The 9,808-nt window shown below is 48.2% G+C and overlaps 1 non-coding gene across 1 annotated transcript; it reads left to right on the plus strand.

Annotated features, from left to right (window-relative positions):
• Positions 1–8,631: 8,631 nt before the first annotated feature.
• On the plus strand, positions 8,632–8,816 carry LOC142313440 (U2 spliceosomal RNA). The gene has a single exon (XR_012754470.1). It is a non-coding gene; the product is annotated as a U2 spliceosomal RNA (small nuclear RNA).
• Positions 8,817–9,808: the final 992 nt, after the last annotated feature.

Raw genomic sequence — 9,808 nt, forward strand, 5'->3', positions numbered from 1 at the left:
GTGTCAGTCACCGCTGGCGTAGCTCCTGTCTCCGATACTGCTGTGTGCGTTCTACACACAGCGCTATACAGAATAGGGATAGAAGTTTCTTTTAGCCCTTGTAAGGGCTAATAACAGCAGGCTCAGAGCCTTAGGTGACAGTCAGGTACGTGGAAACAGATTTTAACGGCTACAGAAGATAACAGCGTCTGTGTAGCTAAGGTCAGGGACTTCCTCGCTGCATTTCCCCATTAGGAGGGATATAAAGTGAGGCTTTCTTTCCTCTACACAGACCCACAACCCTGCCACTGTACCCTCCAGCCCGTTGCACACTCAAGCTCATTGTTACTAAGCCATTATACTAGCAAACACTGAGGAAACGTAGTGGCATCCTAAAAGTGGCTGTTGGACTTCATTATTGTCCCACTGGTGCAAAGATATTTGCAGCACCTTTGCATTGCACACTTAAACTCATTTTTACTAAGCCAGTATACTAGCAAACACTGAGGAAACTTAGTGGCATCCAAAAAGTGGCTGGTGTACTCCATTTGTGTCCCACTGGTGCAAAGCTATTTATAGCACCTCTGCATGACACCCTCCTGCTCTGTTTTTAATTAGATATAATAATAGCAAAAAATGCTGCAACTTAGTGGCATTCATAAAGTGGCTTTTGTACTCCATTTGTGCCCCACTGGTGCCAAGCTATTTCTAGCACCTCTGTATTACACTCTCCTGCTCTGTTTTTAATAAGCTATAATAATAGCAAAAAATGCTGCCAGTTAGTGGCATCCAAAAAGTGGCTGTTGTACTCCATTTGTGCCCCACTGGTGCCAAGCTATTTCTAGCACCTCTGTATTACACCCTCCTGCTCTGTTTCTAATAAGCTATAATAATAGCAAAAAATGCTGCCACTTAGTGGCATCCAAAAAGTGGCTGTTGTACTCCATTTGTGCCCCACTGGTGCAAAGCTATTTCTAGTACCTCTGCATTACACCCTCCTGCTCTGTTTTTAATAAGCTATAATAATAGCAAAAAATGCTGCAACTTAGTGGCATCCAAAAAGTGGCTGTTGTACTCCGTTTGTGCCCCACTGGTGCCAAGCTATTTGCAGCACCACTGCATTGCACACTCAAACTCATTTTTACTAAGCCATTATACTAGCAAACACTGAGGAAACTTAGTGGCATCCAAAAAGTGGCTGTTGTACTCCATTTGTGCCCCACTGGTGCCAAGCTATTTCGAGCACCTCTGCATGACACCCTCCTGCTCTGTTTTTAATAAGCTATAATAATAGCAAAAAATGCTGCAACTTAAAGGCATCCAAAAAGTGTCTGTTGTACTCCATTTGTGCCCCAATGGTGCCAAGCTATTTCTAGCACCTCTGCATGACACCCTCATGCACATTTTGCAACGCTATTTTTATAGCAAACTCATGGAATTCCTTGCTGCATTTCATCATTAGGAGGGATAGAAAGTGTGGCTTCCTTTACTGTCCTGGTACCCACAGAACACGGCCACTGTACCCACCTGCCCACTTTTTCCACGCTATTTTATTTCCCCAAAGAGCTGATTCTTTATCTGCTATCATAAAATTGTTTGGAATACTAAATTATTGTTCCTTTGCTGCCAAGCAAGGTGCAACACATGTGCATTATACACTCCTTTCCATTTGTGGAATGCAATAATTAACTGCAGGTAGTCCAGCCAATCTTTCTCGAAGCTGCAGGCGTGGATATAATGTTTCCTTCATCCAATGGTGGTTCTCTCGATGTCTGACAGCTCAACAATACCATCTGTTTCCACTTCCAAAACAAGTGACGACCTGCCAATCACACTCCCGCTTACGGGTAACGGGGTGGAAGTTCAGTGTGAAAAAGCATGTGTGACTGCTGTCCCCACAGTCACAGAGGATGAAGAGCACGCAGATGCACGTGATGGAGCAGGCGGTGGTTGCACAGGCACGCTAGGCCGCATTGTAGCACATTGAAATTCCCTTTGCGACTTATGCTTAATTTTAAGTCTTGTATTTGGTGGGATCCACAGTATGCAGCAAAACCACGCAACATGAAAAGCACTGTTTGCAGTTGGGTTCATAAATGATTCTTTCACTTTCCCAAAACAAACAATAAGAACCATGCATTAAATTGAAATAATAGAACAATCTATTCAGTTGCCTACTGCTTGCTAAGCCCTCTGCGTAGCAGCAGTAATTGTGTGTTTGTGTGTGTGTGCGAAGACAACTTACTAGTGGTGCATCACAAGAGCTTCCCAGTTATCTACCTATACATAGACAAAACACATCACCCACCCTGAATACCCTTGTTAGCTGAAGCCTCACAGATAAGGCGGTGATAACAGTGTGCATGCAAACCACACAGTTCTGCAACACAGTCATGTAAATCTTGAAAAGCAACATTCAATGCAAACATGTGTCACTGTCCTTCTATGATTTAAACTGTACGTGACAATTTGACAGTGCAGAGGCAGCAAGTGTGATTGTCTATATAGTCGTCCTACCCAGTACAGATATGTGTTTTCATAATAAAACAAATAAATATAAAACAAATAAAACTGTGATGTCCAGTTGCCATAAATACAGACTTTACGTTCCTATCATGGTTAACAGTATAGACAGTACCGGAAGAATGTTGGTCTGTGGCACAGGATGCTGCTCACTGGTGTTAGGGTACTCCTCACCAAATGCCAAAATGACTCCCCTCACAATTGAAAAAAGTGTTTCCGCGGTTGCTCCTTCCTGTGTGCCGATTTACCCCAGCCGCAGCCTAACTCCAGTCTTTCGCCAACTGAGTATGCTCTACCTGACTGTGTCATTCCTGAGGCAAAGTCTTAATTTTGGGCTACAGCGCATGCTCGTTTGGACTGTGCCTGAGTCATTCTGCGACCTGCGGCTCAACACACTTACACAGGGCCCTGGGGCTTGACTCACTGTTGGGAGGCCACTAAAACTAACTGCACCCAACATCAGCCCCAGGTGTCCCCTTACACTACAGTGGCGGTCCCCACTGACCGCAATACCGAGAGTGGCGTCACGAAAATACATATAAAGAAGCAACCTAAGTGTGACCAGACTCTTCCTCCACGTGGAGTCCCTGAAGGTAATGCACCAACACAACACCTGTGGGGCTTCACACTGACTGAGAAAAGGCCCTTTGCACACTTACTTGCACTCCGTGCCGGTTCTAAGTCCGGTGTTGTGCCTAGACAGCATGCTGAAGTGGATAGTCTTTTTTTCAGAAACTGTATTTCATGCTACTGAGCATGCTCAGGCACTTACTGCATCAGAGGCTAGGTCGGGTAATGAACTCTTTGGCCCTGCCCCTGATGTGGGTGGCCCATATAGACCACAGGGCATCAGGTGTCCTGACAATTTGGCCAGGCCACGCCCAACAGGCTTGCAGAGGCCCGCCCCTATGACTTGTCACCTCATTGTTGTTGGTCAGACGATGACTGTTCAGGTGTTTTGGTTGTGGCAGCCATGAGGTCATCATTCAAGTGGCGGTTCAAAATAGGACGCTAGTTATGCCACTCATGACGTGTCACTCTGCTTTTGTTTCCAGGAGGTGCATTGTGGTCCACCCTGGTTTGGGGCGGACCCAGGTTATAAAAGGGGCTGGAGCCAAGAAAATGGTGCCCAGTCTTCTATAATGCTCCGAAAGAGCACACCTCCATGTGTTGAACCCATTGAGGCTTTAGGCCAGAGGTAGGCAGGGATAGTTCATCGATGCAGGCCGCCACCAGAGTTGGTAACGCAGAACGTTTAAGAACAGCTCCTTTCCTACCAATCCTGCTAGTGCAGCCCAGTGGCATAAACAGGCCTGCTGCTGCTGTCCACAGGTGTGTCCCCTACGCACACGGACAGCGTAACCAATGGCCCCTGTGTTGTTAACTGGGAGTTCCGGGACTGGGTGGTCGTGTGGACCCTGTCATGCTAACAGGGCTCCCAGTCTCCAGATCCGAGTGGCGTCATACTCGGTTCAGGCTACTATTTGTTTCAGAGTCAACCTGCTCTGTATCCTCCACCTAACCTTCCAGTTGCCAACCTCTCCTTTTCCATCTGTGAGCACGGTGGACACCGAATGGCGATTGGGATATCTACCTTTCTCTTTATTTTCTTCTTAATATTTTTATATATATATATATATATTTATATAGCGGTAACATAGTATATACCACCTTATCCAAATCTGCCAGTCCCACCATACCAAATGTTGTTTCTTCAGCAAATGTTAATGTTGCTTAACCACCAAACCCACGGACACAAACTTTTTTACCCTTTCCAACACACCTGTTCCCCTTTCCACTGGCATCTGTCCTTTTTCAACTCAGTTTGTATATGACCAAAAATGCAACTCTGCAGAGACACCGTACTCAACGCCGTCTCAGCACAGCAGCCAGCCCTCGGTCCCTCAGATGTGGACAAGTAAGACCATTTCCTCCTATCAATGAAAAAGCATTGAGATTGACTCTGTGGTGTTTAGTGGAAAAGCAGATGTAAGATTGCGTAACACCTTCTCCTGATACTCCTGCATACGTGCATCCCTTTCTATGGCAGGAGTTATTTCGCAAAATTTTGTGTTGTAGCGGGGATCTAACAGTGTGGCAACCCAGTAGTCAGCATGACTTGGAATTCGTACAATCCGAGGGTCATGTTGTAGGTAGTGCAGCAAGAAGGCGCTCATGTGTCTTGAGTATCCAGGAGGACCAAGTCCTTGGTGTGTTGGTGGCAGAGAGGTGAGAATCGTGCCTCCTTCCTCTGCCCTCTCCCCACAACCTCGCACATCCGAAATGTGAGCAAGCTCTCACTAATCTGCTGAGTCTTCCATGCCCATCGCCAGTTCGTCCTCCATTTCTTCCTGGGCTCCTGCACCTTCCTCAACTGTTTTGCTGATACTATGCGCCCTTGATAATCCCTCTCCCCCACCGTACCATGACTGCCGCCAAGGTGCCGCTGACCGTCTGGACCTTGTAGATCTTGTTATCCCTTCCGCATATGACTCCTTCAGTACTTCCTCCCTTCCTCTTGGACCAACACCTGACTCTGAATAATGCTTACAGTGTGCTCCATCATGTAGATGACCAAAATTGTCACGCTGAGAATGTCATCGCCAGTGTTAAACATCTGCGTCGACATTTGTAAACTGTGTAGAACTGTGCATATGTCCACCACTCCAGCAGCGTGATCTGCACCACCTCTGGATCAAGTTAGCCCAGGGTATACATCATAACGTATTTCAGCAGGGCTCTGCGGTGCTGCCACAGATGCTGCAACATGTGCAGATTCAAATTCCTGCGTGTCGGAACATCGCATTTCAGACATTTAACTGCCAGACCTTAAGACTTCAGGAGGTATGAAAGTTAGTGAGCTACTGGGTGTGAACGATGGAAGTGAGCACATAGCGAGCGTGCCCGCTATACAAGGCCATGTAGGCCGGGATGTTGTTTTAAAAATTGCTGGAGAATCAGATTAAACATGTGAGCCATACAAGTCACGTGTGTCACATTGGCCTGACTAAGGCACGCTGCCATGTTTGCATCATTTCCGCACACGGCTGTTAAGTCACCACCGTAGTCCGCTATGTCAATTTATACTCCTCTCGCAAGGCCACTGTGAAGACATAGCTATGAACCTCTGGTTACTGTTACCCCCAGTTTAGTTTTATGAGTTTGTGTGCTTGTTACCTGACTACTTTTCCTGCTTGCTGTTTAGGTACCTCATTGGCCGATTTGCATTTCACCTCTGCTTGTTTTCTGATTAAGTCCTGTCCCTCCTATTCTGTTCCTCTTCCTCAATTAATGTTTTGACCCTGTATGACTACTATTCTCTGGAACTGCAGCCTTCTACAGGTATTGATCAACTTGGGCCCTGTGTCATTCAAAATCACTGTATAGGGGTTAAAGGGTTTCAGGGTTCTGGGGGGTCCAGCTTGGTGAGTGGGTTCCCTCTAGCCTATCCTTTACAGCCCATCTGAGTGTGTCGATCCAGGCAGGTGTTACACCGTGCCCTCGACAGAAGGACATGTAGGCCAGGATAGTGTTTTAAAAATTGCTTGAGATTCGGATTCAACACGTGAGCCATACAAGGCACGTGTGTCACATTGCCCTGAAGAAGGGCCGCAGACTGTTTAGCATCATTGTTGCACCCGGCATTCTCTGGCTGGCTGCTGGTTGAGTGGAGACAACTATTGATGAAACTCGGTCTCACTCTACAGAGCTAACCGTCCACAACTCCTCAGCGGTGTTTCACATTTCCCCTACATTTCAAAGTAAACATTTGACCGCCTGATGGCCTTGAGCTCTGCTGCCAGCATAGTAAGGAGGTGTGTGGGATTCCTTGGGCGCAGTTACAATGAAGGGTGGCCTGACCACATAGGGTTTGGGCTGAGGTGCAGGAACAACACGAGGTTGATGAGGCAGAAGCCTTGTACATACAGCAGACACTTCTCCATCTCTCACCATAGTTACCCAGTGCCCAGTCAGCGACATGTAACGCCCCTGTCCATGCTTACTGTTCCAAGTATCTGTAGTGAAATGCACCCTGTCACACACAGAGTTTCTCAAGGAAGCGGTGATGTTGTGTGCGACCTGCTGTGTTAGCACAGGCACCCCTTTCTTGGAGAAGGAGTGGCAAATGGCCATCGGCTCTTGGGGCACTGCAATGAGCATAAGGTCTCGAAAATACTCGGTGACAAAAGGGTGTAAAGGCAGCTTTCTGTAGCCAACAAGTTTGAGATGCTGAAACTAAACCTCTTAGGCATGTCATGCACTTCGAAAATCATGTAAGAAACAGCGAGGGGACTCCAACCACAGTCTCCCTCGTTGCTACTAATTGGGCCACACACACCCCACTTGACTGGCATCACTTGATCCCCCTTTTCAAAATGAAAAAGATGCTTTGCATGAAGCACTCTCAAAAATACGCGTGCCTTTCGCCTCCCCTGGATGACCCAGGGGAAGAAAAGTCCTCTGAGAGCCATGACTTGTTCATCTTGGTTCTTTGAGAAACACAGCGAGGGGACTCCAACCACAGTCTCCCTCGTTGCCACTAATTGGGCCAAAAACACCCCACTTGACTGACATCAGTTGACCCCCTTTTCAAAATGAAAAAGATGCTTTGCATGAAGCACTCTCAAATATACGCGTGCCTTTCACCTCCCCTGGATGACCCAGGGGAAGAAAAGTCCTCTGAGAGCCATGTCCACATTGTCAGTGGACATGTGCTTATCTGTCAGCAGACCCCCAGCAGCACTGAAGACAGGTTCTGAGAGAACGCTGGCTGCAAGAAACGACAAGATCCCCAAGGCATACGTGGCGAGCTCAGGCAATTTATCCAGATTGGAAGCCTAAAATGAGCAAGGCTCAAGTTGCACAGTAATGGCATCGATGTTCCCTTGCATATGCTCATATATCTGTGTCTCCTTCTCTTTTTCCTCGTAACGCTGTTTTGTTTTCGCATGAGAATTTGTTCTTGTCACTTTCCCATGTGTTTGTGTTGTGTTGTGAGTTGTTTGTCACCTTTTGGACACCTTTGAGGGTGTTTTCTAGGTGTTTTTATGTGTTTGTGATTGCCTCCCATTGTTTACTATGCAGTTCGAGTGGTTCGCCAAACCACATAGGAACCGAACTCGAGCCGAACCACGGCCGGTTCGCTCATCTCTAGTCACAATGCCCCCCGCTGACATCACAATAGCGCTGCTGCCTAGAAAGCCAGTTGCACAGCAGAAGTTGCTCTTTGGGTGGGATGGTGGGCTAGGGGAAGGAGGGGGCAAACACTTTTCTTCCCGGGTGGTAGGGGGATGATGGGGGAAGGGATGCGGGTGGTGGGACGGGTACAGAGGGCAGGGATTGGGGGCTGGGAGGAGAAGGGAAAAGATTAGGGTTTGGGGATGGTGGAAGGGTTTTCTATGGGTAAGGATGGCAAAGGGTGGCAGTGACGGAAAGTCAGGCAGCCTGTACTGTCCTGTCCTGTCCTGCCTGTCTTCTTGTATCATGAATTGGAAAGACCGCAAGGGGGAGGGAAGGTGCTTGTGCCCAAAAGGAGTAGTTATTCAGATTCATTGCAGTGGGTGGCGGCTGCAAAACGCACCATTCTTCTTGTTTTTGCTCTGCAAAACAGCCTTTCCAAGGGTTGGCTTGGGTGACAAAATGTCTTCTGTAGGCGTGGGTTTGTCTCCCTCTCCCTAAGATGTGTCCGGCATAGGCCAGGGTGCCACCCAAGGCCGAAACCAATTCGGGTTATCGCTTCTTGGCCTTTTGGCTAAGATCAAGTGTAGTTTCGGAGGACGCTACCTTGGTCGGTGCTGGAAGGTGCCTGGGATTGCACGACTGCCGGCCTTGGGGGAGTGTGAGCGCCTTCTGGTGACGCATAGCCCTCTTGTGCCTGGACAGTTCCCAGGCAACGGGAGGCGATCACCTTTGAAGTCCTACCGATAAACAGAAAAAAAAAAGTAGTCCCTTCATTGGGATTTCCTTGGTCTTAGCTGGGAGGGGCCCGGGCTTGCACAACTGCCGGCCTGGGGGACTGTTGTGCCTTCTGGTGCTTATGTCCCCTTGTGCTGGTTGGTTCCCGGGCTCAGGAGGCGATCACTCAGGCACTGCGCTTCTCTGTGGTGGCCTGCTGGCCTTTGGGGCTACCTAGATTTTGAAAAATTGCGGATGAAATCTCATCTGTTCTTATCAGTTTAATATCTGATACGTCCCCTATCTGGGGACCATATAGTAAATGGATTTTTAGAACAGGGAGATGGAAAAAGAGCTTGCTCTGTCCACTCCCCGCATTGACCTGGTATTGCAGTGCCTCCAGGACCACTTCATATGCACCTCAATTTAGCCCATCACTTTTGACACTTTCCCCCTTTTTTATCTTTCACACTTTTTACTTGCTTTATTCATCCAAAAGCTGCGCCAAATAGCAAACTCATCTCCACTCAACTTGACCAACTCTGCTATGTCCCGTGCAGTATCTTGTTCTCAATCTTATCTAGAGCATTTGCAATTGAATGGAATAGATCCCTTTTGGACAAAGTGGATTCAACTGCTGCTGCAGTGACTGCAGGTGTGAGGAGAAGATCTAGAATTGGCATCAGGTGCAATCTATCTATCTATCAACTTCCACTCCAATTAAAGGGGTGGTTCACCCATTTTTTTTATTTACCCAATGAGTGTCACTTACCATTATATGCATCTTCTCCATTGGCTTGTATTTCCAGTTCTGGCACTGAGCTGCGCTATCCTGCACGCTCAGTGCCTGTCACATGACCCCCTGGAGCTGTGGCCGCCAGTATCCTCTGATGTCCCGGCATTTCCGGGCTCTCAAACTTGACGCTTACGTCAGAGGATGCCGGCACCACTCACACTGATTGACTGGGCTGTGGGCGGTGACTACCGCATGTCACAGCCCAGCATCGAGGGGAGGATCCGGAGGACGCCAGTGTGGAGCGGTGAAGGCAGAGCGCGCCGCTTACCATCGGTCAGCTGTGGGAGGTACGGGCTCCAGTGTGGAGTACAGGGGGGTTTCCTCTGCTGAAATCCCCCCTGTCATGCAAGTATGTGATCACACTGTCCACCCACCCGCTGTAAGGAGAGTGGGCGGTGTCGGCAGTCTGATCATATAATCCTACCAGCAGCACAGGTGACCGGACGCTGCATGGGACCAATCTGCTCCACTCTGTCAGCTGCACAACAAGTCCCAGAGTGGAGACAGTAAGTGACATGTAGCATCCGGTCACCTGCACAACAAGTCCCAGAGTGGAGACAGTGACATGCTCTGCTCTGACACATAGTGTGCTATATGTCACTAACTGTATCCACT

Source organism: Anomaloglossus baeobatrachus, chromosome 5, assembly GCF_048569485.1.
Source record: "Anomaloglossus baeobatrachus isolate aAnoBae1 chromosome 5, aAnoBae1.hap1, whole genome shotgun sequence".
NCBI lineage: Eukaryota > Metazoa > Chordata > Amphibia > Anura > Aromobatidae > Anomaloglossus > Anomaloglossus baeobatrachus.